This window comes from Tamandua tetradactyla, chromosome 14, assembly GCF_023851605.1.
Source record: "Tamandua tetradactyla isolate mTamTet1 chromosome 14, mTamTet1.pri, whole genome shotgun sequence".
Taxonomy (NCBI): domain Eukaryota; kingdom Metazoa; phylum Chordata; class Mammalia; order Pilosa; family Myrmecophagidae; genus Tamandua; species Tamandua tetradactyla.
Window position 1 is genome coordinate 56,353,952 of NC_135340.1, and position 27,546 is coordinate 56,381,497.

The following is a 27,546-nucleotide window of genomic DNA, read 5'->3' on the forward strand; positions in this document are numbered from 1 at the left end:
GGGAGACAATATTTGGAAATGACATATCAGATAAAGGTGTAGTATCCAGAATTTATAAAGAGATTGTTCAACTCAACAACAAAAAGACAGTCAACCCAATTACAAAATGGGAAAAAGACTTGAACAGACACCTCTCCGAAGAGGAAATACAAATGGCCAAAAGGCATATGAAGAGATGCTCAATGTCCCTGGCCATTAGAGAAATGCAAATCAAAACCACAATGAGATATCATCTCACACCCACCAGAATGGCCATTATCAACAAAACAGAAAATGACAAGTGCTGGAGAGGATGCGGAGAAAGAGGCACACTTATCCACTGTTGGTGGGAATGTCAAATGGTGCAACCACTGTGGAAGGCAGTTTGGCGGTTCCTCAAAAAGCTGAATATAGAATTGCCATACGACCCAGCAATACCATTGCTGGGAATCTACTCAGAGGACTTAAGGGCAAAGACACAAACGGACACTTGCACACCAATGTTTATAGGAGCGTTATTTACAATTGCAAAGAGATGGAAACAGCCGAAATCTCCATCCACAGAAGAGTGGCTAAACAAACTGTGGTATATACATACGATGGAATATAATGCAGCTTTAAGACAGGATAAACTTATGAAGCATGTAATAACATGGATGGACCTAGAGAACATTATGCTGAGTGAGTCTAGCCAAAAACTAAAGGACAAATACTGTATGGTCCCACTGATGTGAACGGACATTCGAGAATAAATTTGGAATATGTCATTGGTAACAGAGTCCAGCAGGAGGTAGAAACAGGGTAAGATAATGGGCAATTGGAGCTGAAGGGATACAGACTGTGCAACAGGACTAGATACAAAAACTCAAAAATGGACAGCACAATAATACCCAATTGTAAAGTAATCATGTTAAAACACTGAATGAAGCTGCATCTGAGCTATAGGTTTTTGTTTTGTTATGTTTTGTTTTTACTATTATTACTTTTATTTTTTTCTCTATATTAACACTCTATATCTTTTTCGGTTGTGTTGCTAGTTCTTCTAAACCGATGCAAATGTACTAAGAAACAATGATCATGCATCTATGTGATGATGTTAAGAATTACTAATTGCATATGTAGAATGGTATGATTTCTAAATGTTGGGTTAATTTCATTTTTTCCGTTAATTAAAAAGAAAAAAGAGAAGGGGTAATTGGAGCTGAAGAGATACAGACTGTGCAACAGGACTGGATATAAAAACTCAGAAATGGATAGCACAATACTACCTAATTGTAATGCAATTATGTTAAAACATTGAATGAAGCTGCATGTGAGGTATAGGTTTTTTTTTCTATTATCGTTTTAATTCTTATTCTGTTATCTTTTTATTTCTTTTTCTAAATCGAAGCAAATGTACTAAGAAATGATGAATATGCAACTATGTGATGATATTAAGAATTACTGATTGTACATGTAGAATGGAATGATTTCTAAATGTTTTGTTAATTTTTTTTAATTAACAAAAAAAAAAAACCAGCCTACAACCTCTCCTCTGTCTCCACCACGCCCCCAGCAGGGAGAGCCTTCCAAAGTTAAAGGAGCCACAACATCTTTTGCTGGTGGGACCCGCAGACAGACAAGCACCACATACTGGGCAGGATAAGAAAAACAGTGCCCAGAGACTTCACAGGAAACTCTTTCAACCTGCTGGGTCTCACCCTCAGGGAAAAATGACGCAGGTGACTCCTTCCCCCTGATAGGAGGCCAGTTCAGTCCGGGAAAACCTAGCTGGAGTCTTTAATACCTATGTAGACCCTCCTAAGGGTGGGGAGGTAAAAGGCACCTTACAAGCAGGACAAGAAACAAGAAAATAAGAACTGAAAAATTACCCTCTGTTAAACAAAACTTAAGGTAGAGGCCCAGAAAAAGCTGAACAGAAGGTCAAAGAACAGATAGACAACAAACTCATCTAGTAAGAAAACCCTAGGAAAGATAAGTTAAAGCAATCTCCAGAATAAACTAATTAAGGTAATTAAATGTCCAGATGCCAGGAAAAAATAACAAATCACACCAGGAAAACTGAAGATATGGCCCATCAAAGGAACAAACCAATAGTTCAAATGAGATACAGGAGCTGAAACAACTAATTCAGAATATACGAACAGAAATGGAAAACCTCTTCAAAAACCAAATCAATGAATTGAGGGAGGACATGAAGCAGGCAAGGAATGAACAAAAAGAAGAAATGGAAAGTCTGAAAAAACAAATCACAGAACGTATGGGAATGAAAGATACAGTAGAAGAGATGAAAAAAACAATGGAAACCCACAATGGTAGATTTCAAGAGACAGAGGATAGGATTAGTGAACTGGAGGATGGAACATCTGAAATCCAAAAAGAAACAGAAACTATAGGGAAAAGAATGGAAAAATATGAGCAGGAACTCAGGGAATTGAACGATAATATGAAGCACACAAATATACGTGTTGTGGGTGTCCCGGAAGGAGAAGAGAAGAGAAAAGGAGGAGAAAAACTAATGGAAGAAATTACCATTGAAAATTTCCCAACTCTTATGAAAGACCTAAAATTACAGATCCAAGAAGTGCAGTGCACCCCAAAGAGAATAGATCCAAATAGACATTCTCCAAGACACTTACTAGTCAGAATGTCAGAGGCCAAAGAGAAAGAGAGGATCTTGAAAGCAGCAAGAGAAAAGCAATCCATCACATACAAGGGAAACCCAATAAGACTGTGTGTAGATTTCTCAGCAGAAACCATGGAGGCGAGAAGACAGTGGGATGATATATTTAAATTACTAAAAGAGAAAAACTGCCAACCAAGAATTCTATATCTTGCAAAACTGTCCTTCAAAAATGAGGGAGAAATTAAAACATTTTCAGACAAAAAGTCACTGAGAGAATTTGTGACCAAGAGACCAGCTCTGCAAGAAATACTAAAGGGAGCACTAGAGACAGATACGAAAAGACAGAAGAGAGAGGTGTGGAGAAGAGTGTAGAAAGAAGGAAAATTAGATATGACATATAAAATACAAAAGGAAAATGGTAGAGGAAAGTACTACCCAAACAGTAATAACACTAAATGTTAATGGACTGAACTCCCCAATCAAAAGACATAGACTAGCAGAATGCATTAAAAAAACAGGATCCTTGTATATGCTGTCTACAGGAAACACATCTTAGACCCAAAGATAAACAGGTTGAAAGTGAAAGGTTGGGAAAAGATATTTCATGCAAATAGCAACCAGAAAAGAGCAGGAGTAGCTATACTAATATCCAAAAAATTAGACTTCAAATGTAAAACAGTTAAAAGAGACAAAGAAGGATACTATCTGCTAATAAAGGAACAATTCAACAAGAAGACATAATCATAAATATTTATGCACCGAACCAGAGTGCCCCAAAATACGTGAGGCAAACACTGCAAACAATGAAAAGGGAAATAGACACATCTACCATAATAGTTGGAGACTTCAATTCCCCACTCTCATCAAGGGACAGAACATCTAGACAGAGGATCAATAAAGAAACAGAATTTGAATATTACAATAAATGAGCTAGACTTAACAGACATTTATAGGACATTACATCCCACAACAGCAGGATACACCTTTTTCTCAAGTGCTCATGGATCATTCTCAAAGACAGACCATATGCTGGGTCACAAAGCAAGTCTCCACAAATTTAAAAAGATTGAAATCATACACAACACTTTCTCAGATCATAAAGGAATGAAGTTGGAAATCAATAATAGGCAGAGTGCCAGAAAATTCACAAATACGTGGAGGCTCAACAACACACTCTTAAACAACGAGTGGGTCAAGGAAGAAATTACAAGAGAAATCAGTAAACATCTCGAGGCGAATGAAAATGAAAACACAACATATCAAAACTTATGGGACACAGCAAAGACAGTGCTAAGAGGGAAATTTATTGTCCTAAATGCCTATATCAAAAAAGAAGAAAGGGCAAAAATTCGGGAATTAACTGTCCACTCAGAAGAGATGGAGAAAGAACAGTAAACTAACCCCAAAGCAAGCAAAAGGAAAGAAATAACAAAGATTAGAGAAGAAATAAATGAAATTGAGAACATGAAAACAATAGAGAAAATCAATAAGACCAGAAGTTGGTTCTATGAGAAAATCAATAAGATTGATGGACCCTTAGCAAGATTGACAAAAAGAAGAAGAGAGAGGATGCATATAAATAAGATCAGAAGTGGAAGAGGAGACATAACCACCGACCCCAGAGAAATAAAGGAAGTAATGACAGGATACTATGAACAACTTTATGCTAATAAACACGACAATGTAGCTGAAATGGACAACTTTCTAGAAAGGCACAAAGAACAAACTTTGACTTGAGAAGAAATAGAGGACCTCAACAAATGAATCACAAGTAAAGAAACTGAATCAGTCATTAAGAAGCTTCCCAAAGAGAAAAGTCCAGGACCAGATGGATTCACATGTGAATTCTACCAAACATTCCAGAAAGAATTAGTACCAACCCTAGTCAAACTCTTCAAAAAAAACTGAAGCGGAGGGAAAGCTACCTAATTCATTCTATGAAGCCAACATCACCCTCATGCCAAAACCAGGCAAAGATATTACAAAAAAAGAAACTACAGACCAATCTCTCTAATGAATATAGATGCAAAAATCCTCAACAAAATTCTAGCAAATCTAATTCAGCAACATGTTAAAAGAACTATACATCATGACCAAGTAGAATTCATCCCAGGTATACAAGGATGGTTCAACATAAGAAAATCAATTAATGTAACACACCATATCAACATATCAAAGCAGAAAAATCACATGATCATTTTGATTGATGCAGAAAAGGCATCTGACAAAATTCAACATCCTTTTCTGTTGAAAACACTTCAAAGGATAGGAATAGAAGGGAACATCTTTAAAATGGTAAGGGGATATATGAAAATTCCACAGCTAACATCATTCTCAATGGGCAAAAACTGAAAACTTTCCCCTAAGTTCAGGAACAAGATAAGGATGTGTACTATCCCCACTGTTATTCAACATTGTGTTGGAAGTTCTAGCCAGAGCAATTAGACAAGAAAAAGAAATACAAGGCATCAAAATCAGAAAGGAAGAAGTAAAACTCTCACTGTTTGCAGATGATATTATACTATATGTCGAAAACCCCAAAAAATCCACAGCAAAATTACTAGAGCTAATAAATGAGTACTGCAAAGTGGCAGGTTAGAAGATCAAAACTCAAAAATCTGTAGTGTTTCTACACACAAGTAATGAACAATCTGAGGGGGAAATTAAAAAAAGAATTCCATTTACAATTGCAACCAAAGAACAAAATATTTTGGAATAAATTTAACTAAAGAGACAAAAGACCTATACAAAGAAAATTACAAGAAATTGTTAAAAGAAATCACAGAAGACCTAAACAGATGGAAGGGCATACCGTGTTCATGGATTGGAAGACTAAATATAGCTAAGATGTCAATTCTACCTAAACGGACTTACAGATTCAATGCAATACCAATTAAAATCCCAACAACTTACTTTTCAGAAACAGAAAAACCAATAACCAAATTTACCTGGGAGGGAAAGGTGCCCTGAATAGCTAAAAGTATCCTGAGTAAAACAATGAAGTCGGAGGTCTCACACTACCTGTGTTTAAGGAGTATTATGAAGCTACAGTGATCAAAACAGCACGGTATTGGCATAAAGATAGATATACTGACCAATGGAATATAATAGAGTGTTCAGATATAGACCTTCTCATCTATGGACAACTGACTTTTGATAAGGCAATCAAGCCAACTCACCTGCGACAGAACAGTCTCTTCAATAAATGGTGCCTAGAGAACTGGATATCCATATGCAAAAGAATGAAAGAAACTGGTTGAAATGGCAAACTGTAATATCTATTTCATCACAATAAAAAGTATTTGTTGGATATCTGAAACTCAAAAACAAAAAAAAAAGAATGAAAGAGGACCCATATCTCACACCCTATACAAAAGTTAACTCAAAATGGATCAAAGACCTAAACATTAGATCTAAGACCATAAAACTGTTAGAAGAAAATGTAGGGAAATATATTATAAATCTTATAATTGGAGGTGGTTTTCTAGACCTTACACCCAAAGCAAGAACATTGAAGAAAGGAATAAATAAATAAGAACGCCTCAAAATTAAACAGTTTTGCGCAAAAAAGAACTTCATCAAGATAGTAAAAAGACAGCCTACACAATGGGAGACAATATTTGGAAACGACATATCAGATAAAGGTGTAGTATCCAGAATTTATAAAGAGATTGTTCAACTCAACAACAAAAAAGACAGCCAACCCAATTACAAAATGGGAAAAAGATTTGAACAGACACTTCTCAGAAGAGGAAATACAAATTAAGCACATGAAGAGATGCTCAACTTCCCTGGCTATCAGAGAAATGCAAATCAAAACCACAATGAGATATCATCTCACACCCACTGGAATGGCCATTATCAATAAAACAGAAAATGACAAGTGCTGGAGAGGATGTGGAGAAAGAGGCATACTTATCCACTGTTGGTGGGAATGACAAATGGTACAACTGCTATGGAAGGCAGTTTGGTGGTTCCTCAAAAAGCTAAATATAGAATTGCCACATGACCTGGCAAAACCACTGCTAGGTATCTGCTCAGAGGATGTGAGGGCAAGGACACAAACAGACATTTGCACACCAGTGTTTATAGCAGCATTATTTACAATTGGGAAGAGATGAAAACAGGCACAATGTCCATCAACAGATGAGTGGCTAAACAAATTGTGCTATATACATACAATGGAACATTATGCAGCTGTATGACAGAATAAAGTTATGAAGCATGTAACAACATGGATGGACCTTAAGGACATTATGCTGAGTGAGATTTGTCAAAAACAAAAGGACAAATACTGTATGGCCTCTGATATGAACTGACATTAGTGAATAAACTTGGAGAATTTCGTTGGTAACAGAGACCATCAGGAGTTAGAAATAGGGTAAGATATTGGGTAATTGGAGCTGAAGGGATAAAGATTGTACAACAGGACTGAATGTAAAAACTCAAAAATGGATGGCACAATACTACCTAACTGTAATACAATTATGTTAAAACACTGAATGAAGCTGAATGTGAGAATGATAGAGGGAAAAGGGCTGGGGCACATATGAAATCAGAAAGAAAGACAGACTATAAAGACTGAGATGGTATAATCTCGGAATGCCTAGAGTGTATAATGATAGTGACTAAATGTACAAATTTAAAAAATGTTTTTGCATGAGGAAGAACAAAGGAATGTCATTACTGCAGGGTGTTGAAAATAGATTGTAATTAATACTTTATAATTTCAATTAATGTGTGAGACTAAAGAAAAAAGTTTATTCGGTTCAAAATTTATATTTTGACTAGTGCATTTCCTAACATAACTTATGTAGACAGCTTAACTGAACACCATAAGTACATGGAATCTTGAGTAGGACATGAGATTTTGTTGGTTTGTCCAGAGTGATGCCCCGATAAATCCCACAGTGATTTGATCAGTGAATAAAAAAGTATTTGCAAAGTCCCCTTGGGGGGAATGGTGAGAACAGGGGAAAATTCAACTTCCCAAAGTTGAATTCTTGATATTCCCACAAGCAGTGTGGACAACTAAAACTATAGGCTGAGCCCCCAGTCTTGGGGTTTGTTCATATGAAGTTTAACCCCACAAAGGATAGGCAGGCTGCTTAAAATTAGGCCTAAGAGTCACCCCCAAAGGAACCTCTTTTGTTGCTCAGTTGTGGCCTCTCTCTCCAGCAACACAATAAGCAAACTCACCACCTTCCCCCTGTCTACGTGGGACATGACTCCCAGGGATGTGGACCTTCCTGGCAACATGGGACAGAAATCCTAGAATGAACTGTGACTCAGCATCAAGGGATTGAGAAAAAACATAGAATGAGCTGAGACTCAGCATGAAGGGACTGAGAAAACCTTCTCCACCAAGAGCAGAGTGAAATGAGACAAAGTGTCAATGGCTGAGAGATTCCAGAGTCAAGAGGTTATCCTGGAGGTTATTCTTACTCATTAAGTAGATATCACCTTCTTATTCAAGATATAATGGAGAAGCTGGAGGGAGCTGCCTGAAAATGTAGAGCCATGTTCCAGTAGCCATGTTTCTTGAAGATGATTGTATAATGATACAGCTTTTACCATGAGACTGTGTGATTGTGAAAACCTTGTGGCTGATGCTCCTTTTATCTACCTTGTCAACAGAAGAGAACATATGGAATAAAAATAAATAATAGGGGGAAGAAATGTTAAAATAAATGTAGTTTGAAATGCTAGTGATCAATGAAAGGGAGGGTTAAGGGGTATGGTATGTATAATTTTTTTTCTGTTTTTGTTTTATTTCTTTTCTGACTAGATGCAAATATTCCAAGAAATTATCATCAGGATGAATATGCAATTATATGATGATACTGTGAATCACTAATTATATATGTAGAACGGAATGATGAAAATAGGAATGTTTGAATTCATTTGGTGCTTTTTTTTCGGTATTTAAAAAAATTTTTTTAAAAATGTAATGGAGAGGCTGGAGGGAATTACCTGAAAATGTAGAGTTGTGTTCCAGTTGCCATGTTTCTTGAAGACGATTATATAATGATATAGCTTTCACAATGTGACTGTGTGATTGTGAAAATCTTGCTTCTGATGCTCCTTTTATCTACCTTATCAACAGACAAGTAAAACATATGGAATAAAAATAAATAATAGGGAGAACAAATGTTAAAATAAATTTGGATTGAAAAGCTACTGATCCATGAAAGGGAGGGGTAAGGAGTATGGTATGTATGAATTTTTTCTGTTGTCTTTTTATTTCTTTTTCTGAATTGATGCAAATATTCTAAGAAATGATCATGATGATGAATATGCAACTATGTGATGATATTGCGAATTACCGATTATGTATGTAGAACAGAATGATCAAAAGTTAAGAATGTTTGCGTTTGTTTGTTGTTATATTTTTAAAAAAAATTTAAAAATTAATTAAAAAAAATTTTAATGTCTCCAAATCTCAAACTCCTCCTCTATAAAATGGGAATACTGCCACCTAATTAACAGGGATTCTGTTGTTTTTAAAGCAATTTTTTTGCAGTAAGCTTTGTCTTTTTAAAGGCTGTTATTTGTATTTTGAATAGGTAATATTAGTTTCAAAACTTAAAATGTACAAAAGGGCTTACAGCTGGTTTCAAGGAGAGAAATTCAATTTTACAATAGAGAGCCCAGACTCACCATCTAAATCCATTCATCAATCTCAGCATTAATAAGAGAGGGAAAATCTAGAATATATAACATCTTATTATATCATTCCCAAAGTGTTTACTCTGAATCCAGTCCAGTGTTTTGTCATAACTTCCAGTTTGTAGTAACAAGTAAAATGACACCACAAGGAACAATTCAGAAAAATCTTGATAACTGACCGGGTCTCCTCAACAAACCATCGAAATAATGATAAGATAAAAAAAAAAGAGAGAGAGAGTGGTGATAAGGTTAACTTCTAGATTAAAAGAGACTTCAAGAGACATAATCAAATGCAATGTGTGGACTTTGAGTGAAAGTCATTCAAAGACAGTAATAGTAAAAAAAAAAAAAAAGGACAATTTGGGAGAAGTTTTAACAAGTACTGAGTATTAAATGAAACAAGAATTATTATTAAGTGAGAAAATTATATTGGGATCATGGGGGAAATGTTCCCTCTTTAAGAGATGCATATTGAAATATTTAGAAATGAAATGTCATAAAAAAACAAATATGGCAAAATATTAACAGATTTCATACCGGCACAAGGACAGACATATAGACCAATGGAATCAAACTGAGTGTTCAGAAATACACCCTCATACCTATGGTCAACTGATCCTTCCAGGTGCCAAATCCACTCAGTGGGGAAGTATTTGTCTCTTCAACAAATGAGGCCAGGGAAACCGGAAAGCTATGTATGAAAGAAAGAAGGTGGACTCCCTACCTCACACCATCTACAAAAATTAACTTAAAATGGACCGATGACCTAAATATAAGAACTAAAAATAAAAAACTCCCAGGAGAAAATATACCGAAACATCTTTAGGACATTGTTGTTAGGCAACAGCTTCTTAGATTTTTCACAAAAAACACTAGCAATAATAGAAAAAAAATAGACAAATAGGGCTTAATCAAAATGAAAAGTTTTTGGGCAGGCCACGATGGTTCAGCAGGCACAGTTCTCGCCTGCCATGCTGGAGACCAGGGTTAGATTCCCGGTGCCTGCCCATGCAAAAGAAAGAAAAAAAAGAATCATGCAAAGGACCTATCAAAAAGTAAAAAGACAACTTACAGAATGGGAGAAAATATTTGGAAACCATATATCTGATAAGAATTTAATATCCAGAATATATAAAGAATTCCTATAACTCAACAACAAAAAGACAAACAACCCAATTTAAAATGGGATAAAGACTTGAATGGACATTTCTCCAAAGGAGAAGATATACAAATGGTCAAATAAACACATGAAAAGTTGTTCAGCATCAATAGCAAAATGCAAATCAAAACCACAATTAGAAAAGAAGACTAACCAAAAACCAGAACCAGACAATTTCACACATGCCAGAATGTCTAGTATTAGACAAAATGGAAAAATAAGTGTTGGACAGGATGTAGAGAAATAGGAACACTCACTCATTGTTGGGAATGTAAAATGATGCAGCTACTGTGGAAAACAGTTTGACAATGCCTCAGAACATTAAGTATAGAATTACCACATGACCTGGCAATCCCGCTTCTAGGTATACACCCAAAAGAATTGAAAGCTGGGACTCAACCAGATATTTGCACACTGATGTCCACAGTAGCATTATTCACAATTGTCAAAAAGTGGAAGCAACCCAAGTGTCTATCAACTGATGGATGGATAAACAAAATGTGGTATATCCATTGTTCTAGTTTGCTAGTTGCTGGAACGCAACACACCAGAAAACAGACTGGCTTTTAATAAAAGGGGATTTATTTTGTTAGTTCTTCAGAGGAAAGGCGGCCAGCTTTCATCTGAGGTTCTTTCTTACGTGGGAAGGTTCAGTGTAATCTCTGCTGGCCTCCTTTCCAGGCCTCTGGGTTCCAACAACTTTCCCTGGGGTGATTCCTTTCTGCATCTCCAAAGGCCTGGGCTGAGCTGCCAGTGCTGAGATGAGGTATGCTAAGCTGCTTGGGCTGTGCTACATTGTGCTCTCATTTAAGTACCAGCCAATTAAGTTAAACGTCATTCATTGCAGCAGGCAGCCTCCTAGCTGAACGCAGATATAAATCAGCAACAGATGAGGTTCACGTACCATTGGCTCATGTCCACAGCAACAGAACTAGGTGCCTTTACCTGGCCAAGTTGACAAGTGAATCTAACTACCACATCCATATACTGGAATATTATTCAGCCATATAAAGGAATGGAGTTCTGACGCAAGCTATAGAAGACATTACGTTGAGGGAAATAAGTCAGAAACAAAAAGAAATATACTGTATAATTCCAGCTTACATGAAATAAGTAGAATATGCACATTCATAAGGGGAGAAACTAGAATACAGGTTACCATGGGCCAGGTGAGACTGAGGAATGGGAAGTTAATGTTTAATTGATAAGGAGTTTCTGTTTGGTGTGATGGGTAAGTTTGGCAATGGATGGTAGTAATGGAAGTACAACTTTTTAAATGTAATTAACACCACTGAATTGCATATTTGAAAATGGATAACATTTCAATTCTGGTAACTTATAAGTTACCAGCACCTTTTAAAAAAATCACAGATTGATATAACACAAAGAGTGAACCCTAATATAAATTATGGACAAAAGTTAGTAGTATATATAAAAAAATTTACATATATATATATAAACAGATTTTAAAACCTGCGTGATAGATTTATAGAGGTCAACATACTATTTTCTCAACTTTTCTGCTTGAAATTTTCAATAATTAAAAGTAAAAAAATAAAAATTAAAAAGCTTACAGGGAAAATTTATTCTTTTCCCATCCTGTTTCCTAGCCACCTAATAACTCCACCTCCAGCTACTGTTACCAGTTTATGTATTCTTCCAGAGATACTCAATACATATATATGCAAATAATATATTTTTCTAAAAACCACAAATGTTTGCAAAATGTACACCTTCTTTTGCACCTTGTTTTTTTCACTTAATATATCTTGGAGACCAGACCACTTGGTATTTGCATATCTAGAGATGGCTTACTCTTTCTAATATGCATAATTTATTTAATCAGTCCCCTACTAATAAAAACATCTAGGAACTCTTACTTCTTGATACCATTTTTCATTTAAAAGAAAACAAGTGACTGTACGGTTTCAAATCAGAGATTAGCCTACTAGATGTGTAACTGCAGTATTTATATGTAACTTGTCTGCCTAATTACTCTTTTCATTGGATACACATATTAATCCTAAAGGGTCTACTATAATACTCATATGACAAAACACACACTATGCATATTACTCACTAAGCCATTCCAAGCTTGCTAGCATTTACCACTCTCCTCTTCTCATACAGTAACCTTCAGATTACCAGTTCTCTAACATAGATATGCAATTAACAACCATTTCACATTTTTCCTTTTTAAATACCTTCCTTTTAATCAAAGTTAATACTTCTGAACTAGCCTGCTCAGGCAGGCTTCACACCCTCTACCTCTTTCTAGGCCTCTTCAAAAACCATCTAGCCCTACCAAATTCAAATATCAAAACAGTTAGACACATCCTTACTTCATCTAATGTAGAATGTTTGTTTCTACTTTGCTTTAAAAACCCTGAGATGCTTCAAAACGCACACATAATCAATGTGTTAAAAATCTTTGGTTCTTTACACAAGGCCATGTGTTTCCAAAAACATTTTCCAAAATTCATATTTCAGTAAAATGAAACTAGCAAATCTAGGAAAACTCTGACAAAAGGATGCTTACAATTTACTCCTCTTTTAAATTGTTATTTATCTGTCTATTTGGAAGAGAGTCAGAGTATGGGAGAATAAATAAAATTCTGGGAATAATGGTAAAACCTATTGCATATCCTTGAGTTTTCTCCTTATACTTTTGTTCCAAACCCTCCATATTAACTACATTTTACATGTAATTTTCTCTAAAATTAGATTGTAACAATCAATGGGTATTAGTTGGAGGACTATAAAAGAGGACACACACTATTTTAGCAAAATTGCATATTGATTCAAAAGTGTTTTGGAAAAACTTTATGTGAATTATGTCTTAAAATAATCCAAGAATTCATAGCAAGTATAGAATTGAAAGTAAAAGTAATGCCACAAATTTATTTGCATTATTAAAGTAGTTTAGTCAAGGGCACTAATTTAAAAGTCAAATTGTCTTCTGTTCATGATTAAGTTTCTCTAAAATTACTACAACTGAATATTTATTAAATGGTAAATCATGGGGAAAAAAAACATCTAGCAAGTATCTTTAACTGAAGCCTCCTATCATTTTTAAATCCCATTAGCTAACTCTTAACTGTAATGCAGCTTGCTTCTCAGCAGAACCGCTTAGAGTATCTAACTTTGTGTAACAGCAAAATGATAGCTTTGTTATCATACAGCCTGAAAGTTACCACTTAACTCTAGGTAGGTGAGCCTGAGAAACTTATCAGACTCTCAGAGACTTCATCTAAAATGTGCTGCAAAAAGCCACCTTCCATTACAAGATCTCATTAATTTTTTGCGACATACTTGAGTGTATCTGGCACATATGGAGTAGGTGTTAAATAAATCTGAATACTGCCTTCCACTGTTTCATTCACAACCAAAGTGAAAGGTCTAAAACAAATTTTAAGATTTCCCATGGGGCTTAGAACAGTACTAGGCTCTTAGTAAGTGCTCAAAGTTATCTGTGGTTTGAATAATTCATCATTATTATTATCATGGTGAATGATGTAATAAGTTTAAAAAAAAACTTTCCTTAACTGGTAATGCAGTCCCAAATTTATAAGGGCCATGGAAAACTGACTCCACAACAGGATATATTTTTATTCTAAAAATGACTAAAGTGAGTAGAAGGAGGAGGAAGGTAAAAAGCATTTCCTTAACTATAATTATGTTACTGAAATTCATACGAAATATTAAACTGACACATAGTAAGCATCCCTTAATTAGTAACTAATAGTAAGACACATTGGAGAGAAGACGAAAGGAGGAAAAAGGAGGTTGTCAGTCACAAGAGGTCGAAAGATGTCCCTGGCCTGTGACCCACAGGCCTTTAAGCACAAGGGTCTATGAGCTCCCTGCCCCACTGGAAACCGAAGGAGGTCAACGGCCTTCCCCAAAGGTCAAAGCTCTGGAGCCACCTTTCCAGCTAGGGCTGGGAGCAGAACCTAAACGCCCCCACGAGAATCCGTTCCCCTAAACCAGAAGCACCGCCAGCTATAATCCGAGCTGGTGCTGGGAGATGGGACTAGTTATCCCCGCGCCGCAACATGCACCAGCAGAGACATCGCCGCGTCCTGCAACCCCACAGCCCTGCTAAGGGGAACAGTAGGACCCTCGAGCTCTGATTCGCATCAACGCGGTTCGGTACCTTCATACTCACACTCACGGCCGACCTCTCTTACTCCATCGCACCGCCGAGACCCCGGGGAGGGAGCTCCCTCACGCCCCAGACCCCCAGCTTCTGTTTTGGGTCCGGCGGCCCACTCCCGACCGGCTCCCCCCCGGGCACCGCCGCCGCCAGCGCGCAGGCGCACAACACAGCCGTCGCGCTCCTTTTTTTTTTCTCTCTCTCTCTTTGCCGTCCGCCATTCTCAATAATCTAACTTTATTAGAACCCAGAAGTGAACAATGCACACAGGGGTAGAGGGTTTATTCTGAAAGAATGGAAGACCAAAGATGGTTGGGTTTGCAGGAGCTGCACTGGATCCGACTGTGACTAGCCTCCTTGGTCCCTTTTTCACTCTCTGTTGTATTTTCAGGCCTCCTTGCTCCTACTCTCTTCTTAAATACTCCACGGTTCCCTTTTGACAATGACAACTGTTTCAGCTAACTTTCTAATTCCTTGTAATATTTAATAAAGCTTAACGAAAGTGTTACCAAACACAGGCCATGGATCCTTGTGCCCCACACGCTCAAATGACCCATTCCTGAGACACCCGGGTTTCAAAGAGAGAAAAAGTGTATAACTAGACACAGCAGATCAGATGGCCTACGGCTCCAAAAGCTGTCTTCCCAAACTGCAATAATTTTGATAGTTTTATTGTAGCAAAAGATGGGCAGGTTTTAGGATAATGAGCACAGTGGTCCCAGCTGATGTGATTAGAAGTGATCAGATTATTGAGCATGTGCAGGCGGATTACATACTTAGCCACAGAATTTATGTAAGAAAATGGTGGCTTTATTATGATGATGTGCATGATTTTTAGTATAATGAGGTATAGGGGAACTTTATAGCTTAAAATCTAAGCTACTCTGCATGTCAGGTGGGCCCATTTTGGTTAGATCCAGTTTAGGTTATCAAGATAACTGGACTTGGGGCGGGCTAGTTTTGGGCTGACCCAGGACCCTTCATTAATAAATATTAGGGGCTGTCTTTAGTGATCATAAACTTTAAAGTTGAAAAACTGGATAAATGGTACAAGTGAAGTTTAGTCACAAGGTTTCTCTCTCTCTCTCTCTTTTTTTTTTTTTTTTCTTTTTGCATGGGCAGGCACCAGAATCAAACCCCGGTCTCTGGCATGGCAGGCAATAAGTCTGCCTGCTGTGCCACCATGGCCCGCCCTGTTACAAGGTTTTTACAATCACAGGTGCAGAAGAGAAAGGCTATATAATCATTATCAGAGATTCAGGCAGTTGGATTACAATTCAAAGATTTCAGGTATTTCCCTCTGACCATTCTAATACACCAGAAAGCAAAAGGGAACATCTATACAGCTATAATTCAGTAATTAAAATCATCTCTTAAATCTCAATTTCTCAGTTACAGAAGTTGCCTCAGAACTTTAGACAGACCTCAGCTCAAATCTTAACCTAGCTATAGTAATTTGCAACTTTGGACAAATTCCAAGTTTCTTTGGACCCTCCATTCCCTCAGAGTTAAAATTAGGTTGATGGTGTTGCTAGGATTAAAAGAGGTAACAGGGAGGACCAGGTGGCTCAGCAGGCAGAGTTCTTGCCTGCCATGCCCGAGACCTGGGTTCAATTCCTGGTGCTTGCCTGCGCAAAAAAAAAAAAAAGAGGTAACATAGGTCAAGTATCTATTCATGCATCAAGCAAACCAACAACTATATTATTATTCATAACAAGTAATTTTATTTATTAAAAATCTTAGCCCCTACCCATTCCCTCAGGACTCTATTTTAGTGATAAATATTAGTCAAATAAACCAAGTTACGTTAAGGCTGGTGATGGCGTAATGTGTCCCTCCTCTTACATTATTGAAATAACATCTCTTTTTAACAAGACCTTTAGTGCCTCAAATCAAAATAAGCAGCTACCTCCTTCATCTATATGTGAAGGCAAAGTTGCTTCTAGAAGTTTAGAAAACTTCCAATTCTGTATTTGTGACATCACAAGTCCTTAAAACACTTGAAAGTTGGGGTGTGCTGCTCATTCTACTCTCCTTTAAAGACAAGCAATGAAAAAACAGCTTAACCCAATAATCTCAGGGCTATAGTCCAAGGATAAACCTATAGAAGATTAAGGTCAGATATTGGTAAGCACCAAGGTAACCCTACATCAGGGTTTCTCAACCTTGGCACTATTGACATTTTTTTGACCAGATAAGTGTTTGTCATGAGGGAGTGTATGGTGTATTAGGATGTTTAGCAGCATCCCTGGCTACTCGATGCTAGTAGCAGCTCCCCACTTCTCCAAGTTATGACAATCAGATAGGTCTCTAGAAGTTGCCACATGTTTCCTGGGGGCAAATCACCTCCAGATGAGAACCATTTCCCTAGACAAAAGTAAAAATGTTCCTTACAGAAAGGGAAGCTAGTGTTCCGTCCCTACCTCAAGGTGATTAGGTTTTTGCTGCTTGGGTTACCATAATGTATAGATTATGACTGAAATGGAAATCAAATTCACTAAAATCTTAAGAGTTTTAAGATCTGGCATAACATTAAATTGTAGACCAGTCAAGTCTCCAGAGTTTCCTAATTTTAAAATTCAACATTTTTTGCCTGAAAATCTTTTTCATGCCCCACCCACCCCGGGGAAGTGGGTGGGGGTGAGGGTGGGTGGCAGATTTGAAGGAGAGAAGAAATCTATGTAAGGATGATTCTCAGGCTGTTTTTTTTTTCTGCCACTAATTCATTTCAGTGAAAGAATACACATTTATCTCTACCTTGCCATCATTCTGGATAACTTCCACCTCCGTGTGGACATGTAATCCAACAATAAAATCTCTTAACTCCTTAAACTCAACCTAATCTACTACTCTATGCTATTTCAGCTACCCACATCCATAGCAATACCCTGGACCTTCTTATCACCTGCAATTTCTTTACCTCTAAATTCCCTAATGTAACTATCACTTTCTTTGTCCAAACACCTTCTGTCTTGCAGTTTCTTTGGCCAACCACACTCTGTGACTTTCTTTGACCTCATCAAAAACTCCTATTCATTGATTCCACACTTTTATTTCCCAATCCATCAGCCTTTTCCTGACTTCTGACTTGAATCCCATGATCTGTCATCTTTTGGCAATAACTTGAGCTCCCTTGCATGTCTGTGTTTATTCTACCACGGTTTCTCAACTTTAGCACTATTGTTATTTTGGACAGATAAATCATTGTGGGGCCTATCCTGTTTATTATGGGTGGTTCAGCAGCATTCCTGATCACTAGATGCCACCCCCCCACCCCCCACCCCCATGAGAACAACCAAAAATGTCACCAGGCATTGCCAAATATCTCCTGCTGGCAAAATTGTCCCCTGTTGAGAACCATCACATTATACAAATGCCCATCACAACCTGAAATGAACTTGACCACACAATTTTCTTCACCTCTGCCCTTAAGAAGTAGTGACTGCTTGAGAAAGCCACACCCCAGTACAGACTGGTGAGTTCATTTTAAGTTGCTTTAACTAGGCCTTCACTGCTTACCAGGCCTACTACTTTTCTCTGATCAACTTTCTCAATTTCTGCAACAAATACTTCAAATCTCTTCAATTTCCTTAATACTGCCAGCACCATCTCCTTTACTTTCAGCAGATGACCTCATCTCCTACTTCACAGAGGAAATAGAGGTCATCAGATGAAAACTTCAACTTTCTGTTTATTAAATGTACAAATTTACAAACTGCCACACAGTTCCTCTTGTTATAATTGAGGGGGTATTATCTGTCTTCCAAGTCTATTCCTCCTGCCACTGCTTTAGATTGTCTCTCTTATCTGCTCAAGTTTTTTACCATTATTGACTATCTCTTCTCTTTCTTGTTTAAGCAATCTTTTTTTCTCAGTTGGATCTTCCCCATTACGCTCAAGTTTCTTCTGTCTTAATTCTAACAAAAATGCAAAATAGAAACAAAAACACTTTGATCCTCATCTTTTAACTATCATCCCTTCTCTCTCCTCCCCATCAAGGCCAAACCTTCCAAAAGCATTCTACAACCTGCCCTCATTTCAGCATCCCCCTCTCCAACCTACTGCTATTTTAACTAAATTCAAAAGATATTTCTCAGGCTTCATCTTTCTTGATTGCTTAAGGATAGACTTGTCTCTCTTCTTTAAACACTCTTTGCTTGATTTCAATGATTGTTCCTTATTCTTAAAGGTGTTTGAAAGGATTCCTGGAGGAAGTGGCTTAAAATAATCATCTACCCAGCTTAAAATCCACCTTTCAGTAGCTCTCCATGGACATAGTATAAAGCGCAGACTTCCTAGTCAAAAAATGCAAGTCACTCCAAGATCTGGCCATTGCCTATTTTTTTTCAATGCAATTTTATTGCTATATTCACATACCATATAATCATCCAAAGTATACAATCAATGGCATACAGTACCATCATATAGTTGTGCGTTCATCACCACAATCAATTTTAGAACATTTTCATTACTCCAAAAAAAATAAAAATAAAAATAAAGAAGAAAACACAGCGGCCCATACCTTTCACCCCCCCCATTATTTATTTTTTGTCTTTATTTTCTGCCTATATACTGAATAAAGGGGAGTGTCAGTCACAAATTTCACAATCACACGGTCACACCATTAAAGCAATACAGTTAAACAATTATCAAGAATCAATTTGCCTTTTTTTTTTCAAATTAAGACCCATTTATTTGAACAGCTAACATGAAAATAGTGACAGTATCAAGTGCTGATGAGTATGTGGAAAAACTAGATTTCGAATGTTTTTGTGATGGGAATATAGAATGGTGCAGTCATTCTGGAAAATATTCCTTTTTAAAAAAATTTTTCGTAACTGTGTAAGTTTATAGTTCAACAAAATATTGTTTAGTTTTGTGGGTTTTTCAAACTTTATGCAAGGTACCATAGTTTAAGTAGCCTTCTGGGACTTGATTTTTTATTTAGTATTATGTTGCTAAGATTCTTGATGCATGTAGCCGTAGCTCATTTTTTTCTGTCCTAAAATATTTCATTGCAACATTATACAACGTGGTCCTCCATATTCCTGGGTGTTTACTTGTTTCTAATTTTTGCTCTCATGAACTGTAATTTGCCTATCTCTTAAAGTTTATTTTTCCCTCCACCCGAGGATATACGATGAGCTATCATCCCTTAACCAAGATGAACTATAAGAGATTTCCAGAAGGCATCATGTACTTCTTGGCCTATGCTGTTTCCACAAGCTGGAAAACTTCCTACATATCCTTCAATGCTCAAAAGTTACTTCTCCAGGAACCTTTCCTGATGATACCTCTAAGAATCATCAAGCTTTGTTCAGCACCTTGGATTTTCTTTGTGCGCCGCACAGTATTCCATCCACTACAATTTGTTTACATATTTATCCTTTAGTCCAGACAGATGAAAAGACCCCAGAAGGCAGGAAAGGTTTTCTTTTAGCATTCTCTTCCTCCGCGTTCATCCAACACAACGCCTAGCACAGTTACCCTCGATACCTCTCTGGCACGGACACGCCCCACTTCCGCTTAACGGGTATTTTCCCAGGCTCTCCGCCTGCGTGGCAGGGAGATTTAAAGCCCTCGCGCGGTGATTGGCTTCAGATGGAGGGGTGTGTCTGGGCCAGCTGCGTGGGGGTAGTGCGCAGAGCCTGTGCCCGACGCGCGCATGCGCAAAAAGGACGCGTTTGGGCTGGGGGTGTCAGATCTGTGGTGGCCGGGAGAGGAGTGGCTGGCTCCGCTTGGTGAGTCTCCAGAAGTGGGGTTGAGGGAGCGGACGGGTGTGAACGTTGGGATCATGTCTCGAGGAAGAAAAATATATCGTGATGTTTTAAAAATTAGTGGGGTCGGGCTTAAGGGGTAAGGGGGCACTCTGGCCTGACTCTACCCGCCCCGAGCCTGGACGCTAAGCGCCTGGAGACGTTCGAGCTGTCGGCTGACGGGGTGGTTTTTCTCTGGTCCCGTCCTTGAAACCAGGTAGTGATAAACTACCGTTTAACAATGTTCATGTGGTCGGGATTAATAGACTGTATGGTGATCACAGAGATCGGATAGCTCGGAACCTAGTTGTTTGAAGGATTTGGGGTTCACGGCATTGGAGAGGCCATGCTCTCTGGGAAAGTCCATCCTTACTTCGCAGCTTTGCTGTGGACGCACGAAGAAAAGGATCGGTAAACGGACGAATTTTACAATTCAGGATTAGTGAAAAAAGGACTTTTGAAGTTCTGTGTCATCTTGCCCTTGTTTTCGCCTTTAGTTTTGGGCAAGTTAGGAAAGGCAGCTGAGGAGAGAGGAAACCGAAAGGCATCAAGATTGGGAAAAGGAGATGAGAAGGGAGTATTGTTTTCCCTTTACTATTTATCATCTTATGCGGAGTGGGGGCCCTGCGAGAGGACAGTATGGATACTAGCGGCTTCTGACTGCTCCCCGGGTCTTGTGAAAATAGCACATGTAATGGTCTGAGCTTGGTAGCAGATATTTCAAAAATTGATACTTGTATTAATCCTTCTTCCCTAGTGTCTTTCAGACTGGTTTTCAGACGTTCCAGTAAAATACTAGCAGTGTACACACGGCCAAATAGAAATGCCAATTCCGGAAAATACCACATTTGAAATTCATGAAACATCATTAGCTAAATAGTTTGAAATCTAATGTTTCATAGCAGAATTTTTTTTAAAGTTTTGCTGCCAGCAAAGTTAATGACAAAGTCAATCATTTGTCTTTAGGTCTTTTGGCAAGAACACATTGTATAAATCTTTGTATAAATATTAGCAAATATTAGGAGAAGCCCCTCTTCTCACAATACCATGCTCCTGTGACATTTCAGTGAAAGTAATTAAAGTGATCATATAGCAGCCTACTGCTTAAATATTTATCATTCTTGCTAATAGTTCTTTTTTTTTAGGTGCTAGTGGTATGTGGATATACGCTAGAAAATTGCTGTTGTCTTAGTTCCAAAACAGGAATGATTTATTGTGCCATTATTTTTCTAACAATATTACATTCTTTTAAATGGTAGAATTTCTGGGTGCATGTTGATGTTTGTTTTTTTGACTCTGAATGAACTGAGGTACAGTAACAGCTCCCTTAACTAAAGGTACATCTTATGATTAAGAACACAATCTAGAACCAAAGAAAGGTTGCAAAAGAAACACAACAGGCCCTGTGCTCATGGGACGATTGTCTGGTCTTTACTTATCACAAATCATAACACCATCATAATTTTTGCATTTTAGAGTACCAGTTGTGTTGTTTTAGTTCATATTTTAATAGATTTTTTTTAACATTGCTCTTTTCCAAAATTATACTCTATAGTCATGCTTTTGATGTCTTCCATGGTTTTTTTCTTCTACACATTATAATAAACACATAACTGTGTTTATTTTATGTTTTATTTTATTGCTCATGTTCTTGCTCTGTTATTTGGAAAATACTGCTTTGGGTTATGCTGCTTTGTTCCTTGTCTACTCATTTTTAAAATAAAATGAATATTGGACTGTGAGCCCTGTGATGGCACTTATTTCTGTGACACAATTCTAGCAAACTTATCTGGTTTCCCCAGATGGTAGAAGATTAGAATAGCAAAAAGGAAAAAGAGGATGTTTGCTCTTTGACATTTTGTGAAATCAGCTGTCTTTCACTATATTCTTCTGAATTAAGGCTTCCTTCTGCCTCATCCATTGGTTAATATGTTTCAAACATTCTGGAAACCTGTTTTTAGCTATTTGTACATTTACTATGTATATGTTACCATTTATGTTATGTGGTGTTGCTTGTATCCAGGGATGCTGAACTTTTTATACCAGTACCATATTTTTGTTTCTCCATCTATGTGTTGACAGTGGCGCAGATATCAGGGACTGGTCTTTTCTTTGTTGTGGTGGATAGAGGCTTGAAACAGAGGATCTAGTGCCTTGACAATTGGAGGAAGTGGATTTTGGAGCCAGGAAACACCATGTGCTTGTTCCTTTTGTAATATTGGGTGTGGGGGAACCTCCATCTGCACTCATTAAAATTCACTGACATTTTGGTTTTGGTTTCAATATAGGTTTGTAATACTGCTAAAATACTTAAATCACTGATAATTTTATTTTTCTGGAATCTAACTTTTTGTAGCCTAGATTTAAAATTTGTTTTAAATTTATTTTGACACTGTTTTATTTGAGATTACCTTTATATGGTCCTTTAATGCTTATAAACTAAAATTTTTGTCATGGTATTCAAAGCTCTTCACAACCTGTCTCCTGTCTGCCTTTTAAACCCACTCCGTTGACAGACAGACACACACACATTGCCCCCCCCGCCCCCATCCCCATATTCTTTTCTGACCAAGGAGGCCTTACATTCTAGCATTTCTTTGATAAGAAAACTGAAACACAGCAAAGTTAAGTAAGCATTAGCCAGGATTTGAAATCATTGTGTCTCCAAATATTGGGTACTTAGCTATGACACTGTATTGCCTTTTGCACCAACCACAGTGCTTTTCTTTTAATTTATTGTGGGGGATATTCTTTTCCAGGGACCTGAATGCTTATGTTTCTATCTGTGGCATCTAATTCCTGGAATCAGAATGTTTGAGAAGCAAATCAGAAAGGTTCTTGAAACCAGGCCAAAAATAGCTTGATGGTTGGGGTGAATAGTACATTCAGGCAGAACGAAGCCTCATCCTCACTCCATACTTGTCTCTCTGGCACATACCACACTTAGGTTCTCCAGATGGTACATCTCTTCCCTGGATAGTGCCAGATAGATTGGCAACTTCTGGCTTCAGCCTCTTATCTTATGGAGTGTCCTCTTTCTGTTCCCACAGACTTTATTTTAGAGAGGGTCAGAATACTTGATTACAGTCCCTAGATCTGATGCCCAAGAATTACAACCATGTCATTGAGAGTAGAATTTTACAAGTTCCAAGTTTAACCAGCACTTGAAGACCAAATATTGGACATAAAGCAATTTAAGATACAGTAGGTATGTCTGTAAAACCTGAAGTATAAAATTTGGTCTTCTTTTTTGGTTTCTGGTTCTTAGTGGTAATTTCCAACTCAGTACTATGATTTCTGTCTTGAATCCTGTGTTTCAGTGTGGTTTGAAACCAAGATGTTTAAAAGATATGATTCAGTGGTGTGCTTATTATATTTGCATAATTTGCAAGTCTGGAAATGAGAAAGTTGATCTCATAGAAGTGGGGAGAAAGGAAATAAGAGAGGAAGTGAAAGGGGGAAACTAATCTTAAAATAAATGCCTTCAGGAAGAATCAAATTTCCTAATGAGAGCATGAGTTCTTTCTGTCCTAAATTAGAATATTTAGAGTATTTTGGAATACTGTTCACCTATAGGTTTTGAGTCTGTTTGTGGTGATTTTTAACATTTCATCTCAGAAATGGAATCTAGTAGCAAAAAGTATATATTCCTAAAGAGAAATTAAATTCTTTTACCTAATAAATGACAGCCCATATATGCATTCCGATGTTTTCTGTAATACTTTCTTCCCATCCATTCTCTATTATTCATCTTTCGAGTCTTCAAGAAGGAGCTGCTTTGATGTATTGTGCATATGGTTGTACTTTATTAGGTGCCTAGCATGGGTAAGGTGGGGGCGGGTGGACATGATTTGCAAGGCTTCATCCTTCCTGAAAGAAGTATTCATCATAATCATTCATCCAACTATTCTGGCTTTGACTCCAAGTTCACCTGGAGGCTTTCTGATTGGCTTCTCAGATATTCTGATACCAGAATTCAGATGCCACAGATAAAGAAACTAGGAGGTAGAAATATTCAAACAAATGAGGAAACAGAAGCCTAAATAGGTTAAAAAAAATTGTCTGGGAATCAGAACTAGGATGAACTCGTCCCAACTTCAGAGTCTGTGTTATTAACCACTCCAAATGCTCATTCAAAACAATGTATTCAATTATCTCACCTTGTTTAGAAATAACAAGCTTAATAGTGAGAGATTTAAAAATAACTGAAATTATATTCAATACAGGTAGGTCTTAACGGTAATTCAGATAATTTTAGCCTTAGGCAAAAAGACTAGTTCTGAAGGGAGAAGAATTTATACATAAAACAACTAGAAAAAAGGGAAAAGGAAAGCCATATATGTTTGGAGGCAGTGGAAAGGAGTGCTTTATTTTCCATATCCTAACCACAATGAATCAAAATAGGCATTTCAAAAGAAAAATACTTATATTAACATATGATATGACTTTAATGAATATAATTTTCTTGACATTGAAATATGTTCCTTTACTGGACAGTAGATGCTTGAAAATTGTTTGTAGAATGAATTAAGAGGAATGTATTCTAAGATTAGTGACTTTTTGCCAAGCCTTCAGTCTAGGTGGCTGCTGATTCCTGAATTTTCCATCCAGCAGTGTAAGGAAACTTTCAGCTCTTGGAGTGGTCATCAGTAACTATATGGTAGTTTTTACCACCTTCTCTTCTGACAGCCCTTCTCTTCTGGCAGTTTGGGCCCTGAAGTGGCCTGCCTTCGCACAATCACATATACTTCTGCAGACAACTTTCTCTTCCTCAGCTACCCATGTGTTCTGTGACTAAGAACGTTGGAGACTAGAAGAAATAAATATTTCTTTTATCACAACATCGACTTTTTTAATGAAAAATACCACATATGCAAAAAAGCAATAAATTTCACAGTACAGCACAGTTAGCTGTAGAACAGATTTCAGAGTTTGGTATGGGTTACAGTTCCACAATTTTAGGTGTTTACTTCTAGCTACTCTACAATACTGGAGACTAAAAGAAATATCAATATAATGATTCAGCAATCATACTTGTTTGTTAAACCCTACCTTCTCGGTATAACTCCACCATCACCTTTGATCTTTCTTCCACTCTTTAGGGGTATTTGGACTCTTGCCATTCTAACTTTTTCATGTTGGAAGGGATTGTTGATAATGTAGGATAGGATGATGGAACTAGCTGATGTTCTGGAGAGGCTGGGTCCTTGTTCAGAGACCCATCTGGAGGTGGTAGGTTTCCTTTACACTTCCACCCATTGGCCCACCCATAATTATTTTGAAGCAGATCTACAGGCTGACATTTAAATGGCTTCTGATTTCATACATTTTTTTTTTTAATCCCTGAGGATGCTGGTTGTTAGTAGAATGTTAGAAAAAGAGGCGTGCACTAGAGGTAAGGTTGAAGACAGGAGATTGAACTCCAGATTGAGCTGTTATAAAGTCTCTGATCCAACTAAGTTCTCTGCTTTCTCTGTGGATCCTTTTTTATCCACACTTTAATATTTTGCCATGAAAGTACTAAGTACTTGTTCACACCCCATTAGAACTCATTCCTGCTACCTAAGGTTGAGATATGTTTCCCATCCAAGCCTTAGCAAAGGCCTTTCCTCTAAACATCTGTTAACAGAATGTTTAGAATAAATAACTTTTCTGTACTTCTATGCTTTGTTTTGGAATGAGTCGTCATCTGTTAATCGATGGAAATGTTTCCACAAACTAACTTACAGTGAGTATGTGCCAATTTGGAAGAGGTCTCTAAAGAGAATTCTGTTATGCTTATCAATTAAGATCTAGATTGTGTTCCTTATCTGTTCTTTCCAATCTTATGAATGTTTTTTCTTGGTGGTCACAACTTCCTCTGTTGTGATGAAATTAAATGTATGAAATTCAAAATTAATAAAACTAAAAAAATTAAAAAGTAATAAAACTACATTGCAAACTATTCTACTATATTACCACCGCCATTGTTAGTATTTTGATGATTGCCCCAAAGACTTTTCTACCATCTTTTTTCCCTTAGGTAATTATAGCATAGATTTGATTATTGGTTTGTTTGTTTAAGTCTTTGTTCATTTTATTTTATTGGCTTAAGTCTTTTTATGTACCAGTTTTCATTAGCCCTTTCCATTGTGGTTGGTAGTATTTTATTCCTTATTATTTGCCCTGCCTTAGTCAGGAAAAAAAAAAAGAACCATTGAGGGGAATTTTTAGTCATGCAAAGCTATATAGATATATTTATCTAGATAGGCGCCTAGCAACAGGAAACCTGGTTTAAATTAAACCTTTTTACCCTCTGGCTTGATGTGTGTATGTATACTCATAACTAGTATGAAAATAGTTCAGATGTGAAACAGCATCATCAACTTTAATACTCAACTTTAACCTTACAGATGGAAGTTATTATGTAGGAGCTATTATTTTCAACTTCATTTACATTGATTGTCAGTCATATTTAACATTGTTCCTTAACTTTTGTTTTGACTATTCTTTCTACTTCACTAATAATAGTAAAATTATGGTCAATATTTATTAAACACCAGCCACATGTCAGGCTGTTGTAAGCACTTTGCATATATTATCTTTTTTTTTTTTTTATCCTCACAGAAAAACCTATGAAATAGAATATCTCTATTTCACAAATGCAGAAACTGAGGTTCAATGAGGTTAGGTAGCTTGCCTGAGGTCATATAACAAATATATTGTGGGGCTGAAATTCGAATTCTGGTGCTCCCACCCTAGCCCACTACATTACCTTGCTGTCAACAGAAGGTTTCACTTGTAAATACACTGTTTTTCCATGAAAGTCTGATTCATAATATGCCAAACAGTCACTATATGCCTCTCTTTGTGCGTGAGATGGCAGCAGCACAGAAACCCAAGACTGCTGTTTGGATGTCTGGCTAACATTTGTCCATAATCCATTGCAGAAGCAGTTTTCAGAAAACTTGTAACTGTTCAAAATATTTCAGATAATTTAAGGATGGTGCTGCAACATCCACATATGAAACCCTTCTGATTATCAAGGGTGAAATAGCATCAAAGAGCATTATGTTCCTATGAAACACATTGCCTGACAGGTTAACAAAGAAGGCTTTGCCATTTAAATATATACTATGTATAGATGAAAGCAGTCTGGGAGATTTGAATAGAAAAAGTAATTAAAAGCCACAAAGCTAAAATTGAAGTATTTGGGATCTAT

General features: G+C 37.1%; 2 protein-coding genes across 8 annotated transcripts in view; one reads left to right on the forward strand and one right to left on the reverse strand.

Moving 5' to 3' along the window:
- Positions 1–14,744, reverse strand: part of ZNF106 (zinc finger protein 106) — a 98,870-nt gene extending 84,126 nt beyond the window's left edge. For 3 of the 4 annotated variants that reach the window (XM_077127572.1, XM_077127569.1, XM_077127570.1), the window contains exon 1: positions 14,602–14,744. The gene's annotated coding sequence lies outside the window, so the exon portion shown is untranslated. Of the gene's footprint in view, positions 1–14,589 lie in introns of all 4 variants that reach the window. The other variant, XM_077127571.1, reaches the window with a different exon arrangement.
- Positions 14,745–16,617: 1,873 nt separating this feature from the next.
- The window catches only part of SNAP23 (synaptosome associated protein 23), a 44,778-nt gene continuing 33,849 nt past the window's right edge, over positions 16,618–27,546 (forward strand). Inside the window, exon 1 of one of the 4 annotated variants that reach the window (XM_077127585.1) lies at positions 16,618–16,716. The gene's annotated coding sequence lies outside the window, so the exon portion shown is untranslated. Of the gene's footprint in view, positions 16,717–20,200; positions 20,331–27,546 lie in introns of those variants that run through there. The other 3 variants (XM_077127587.1, XM_077127583.1, XM_077127584.1) reach the window with 3 other exon arrangements.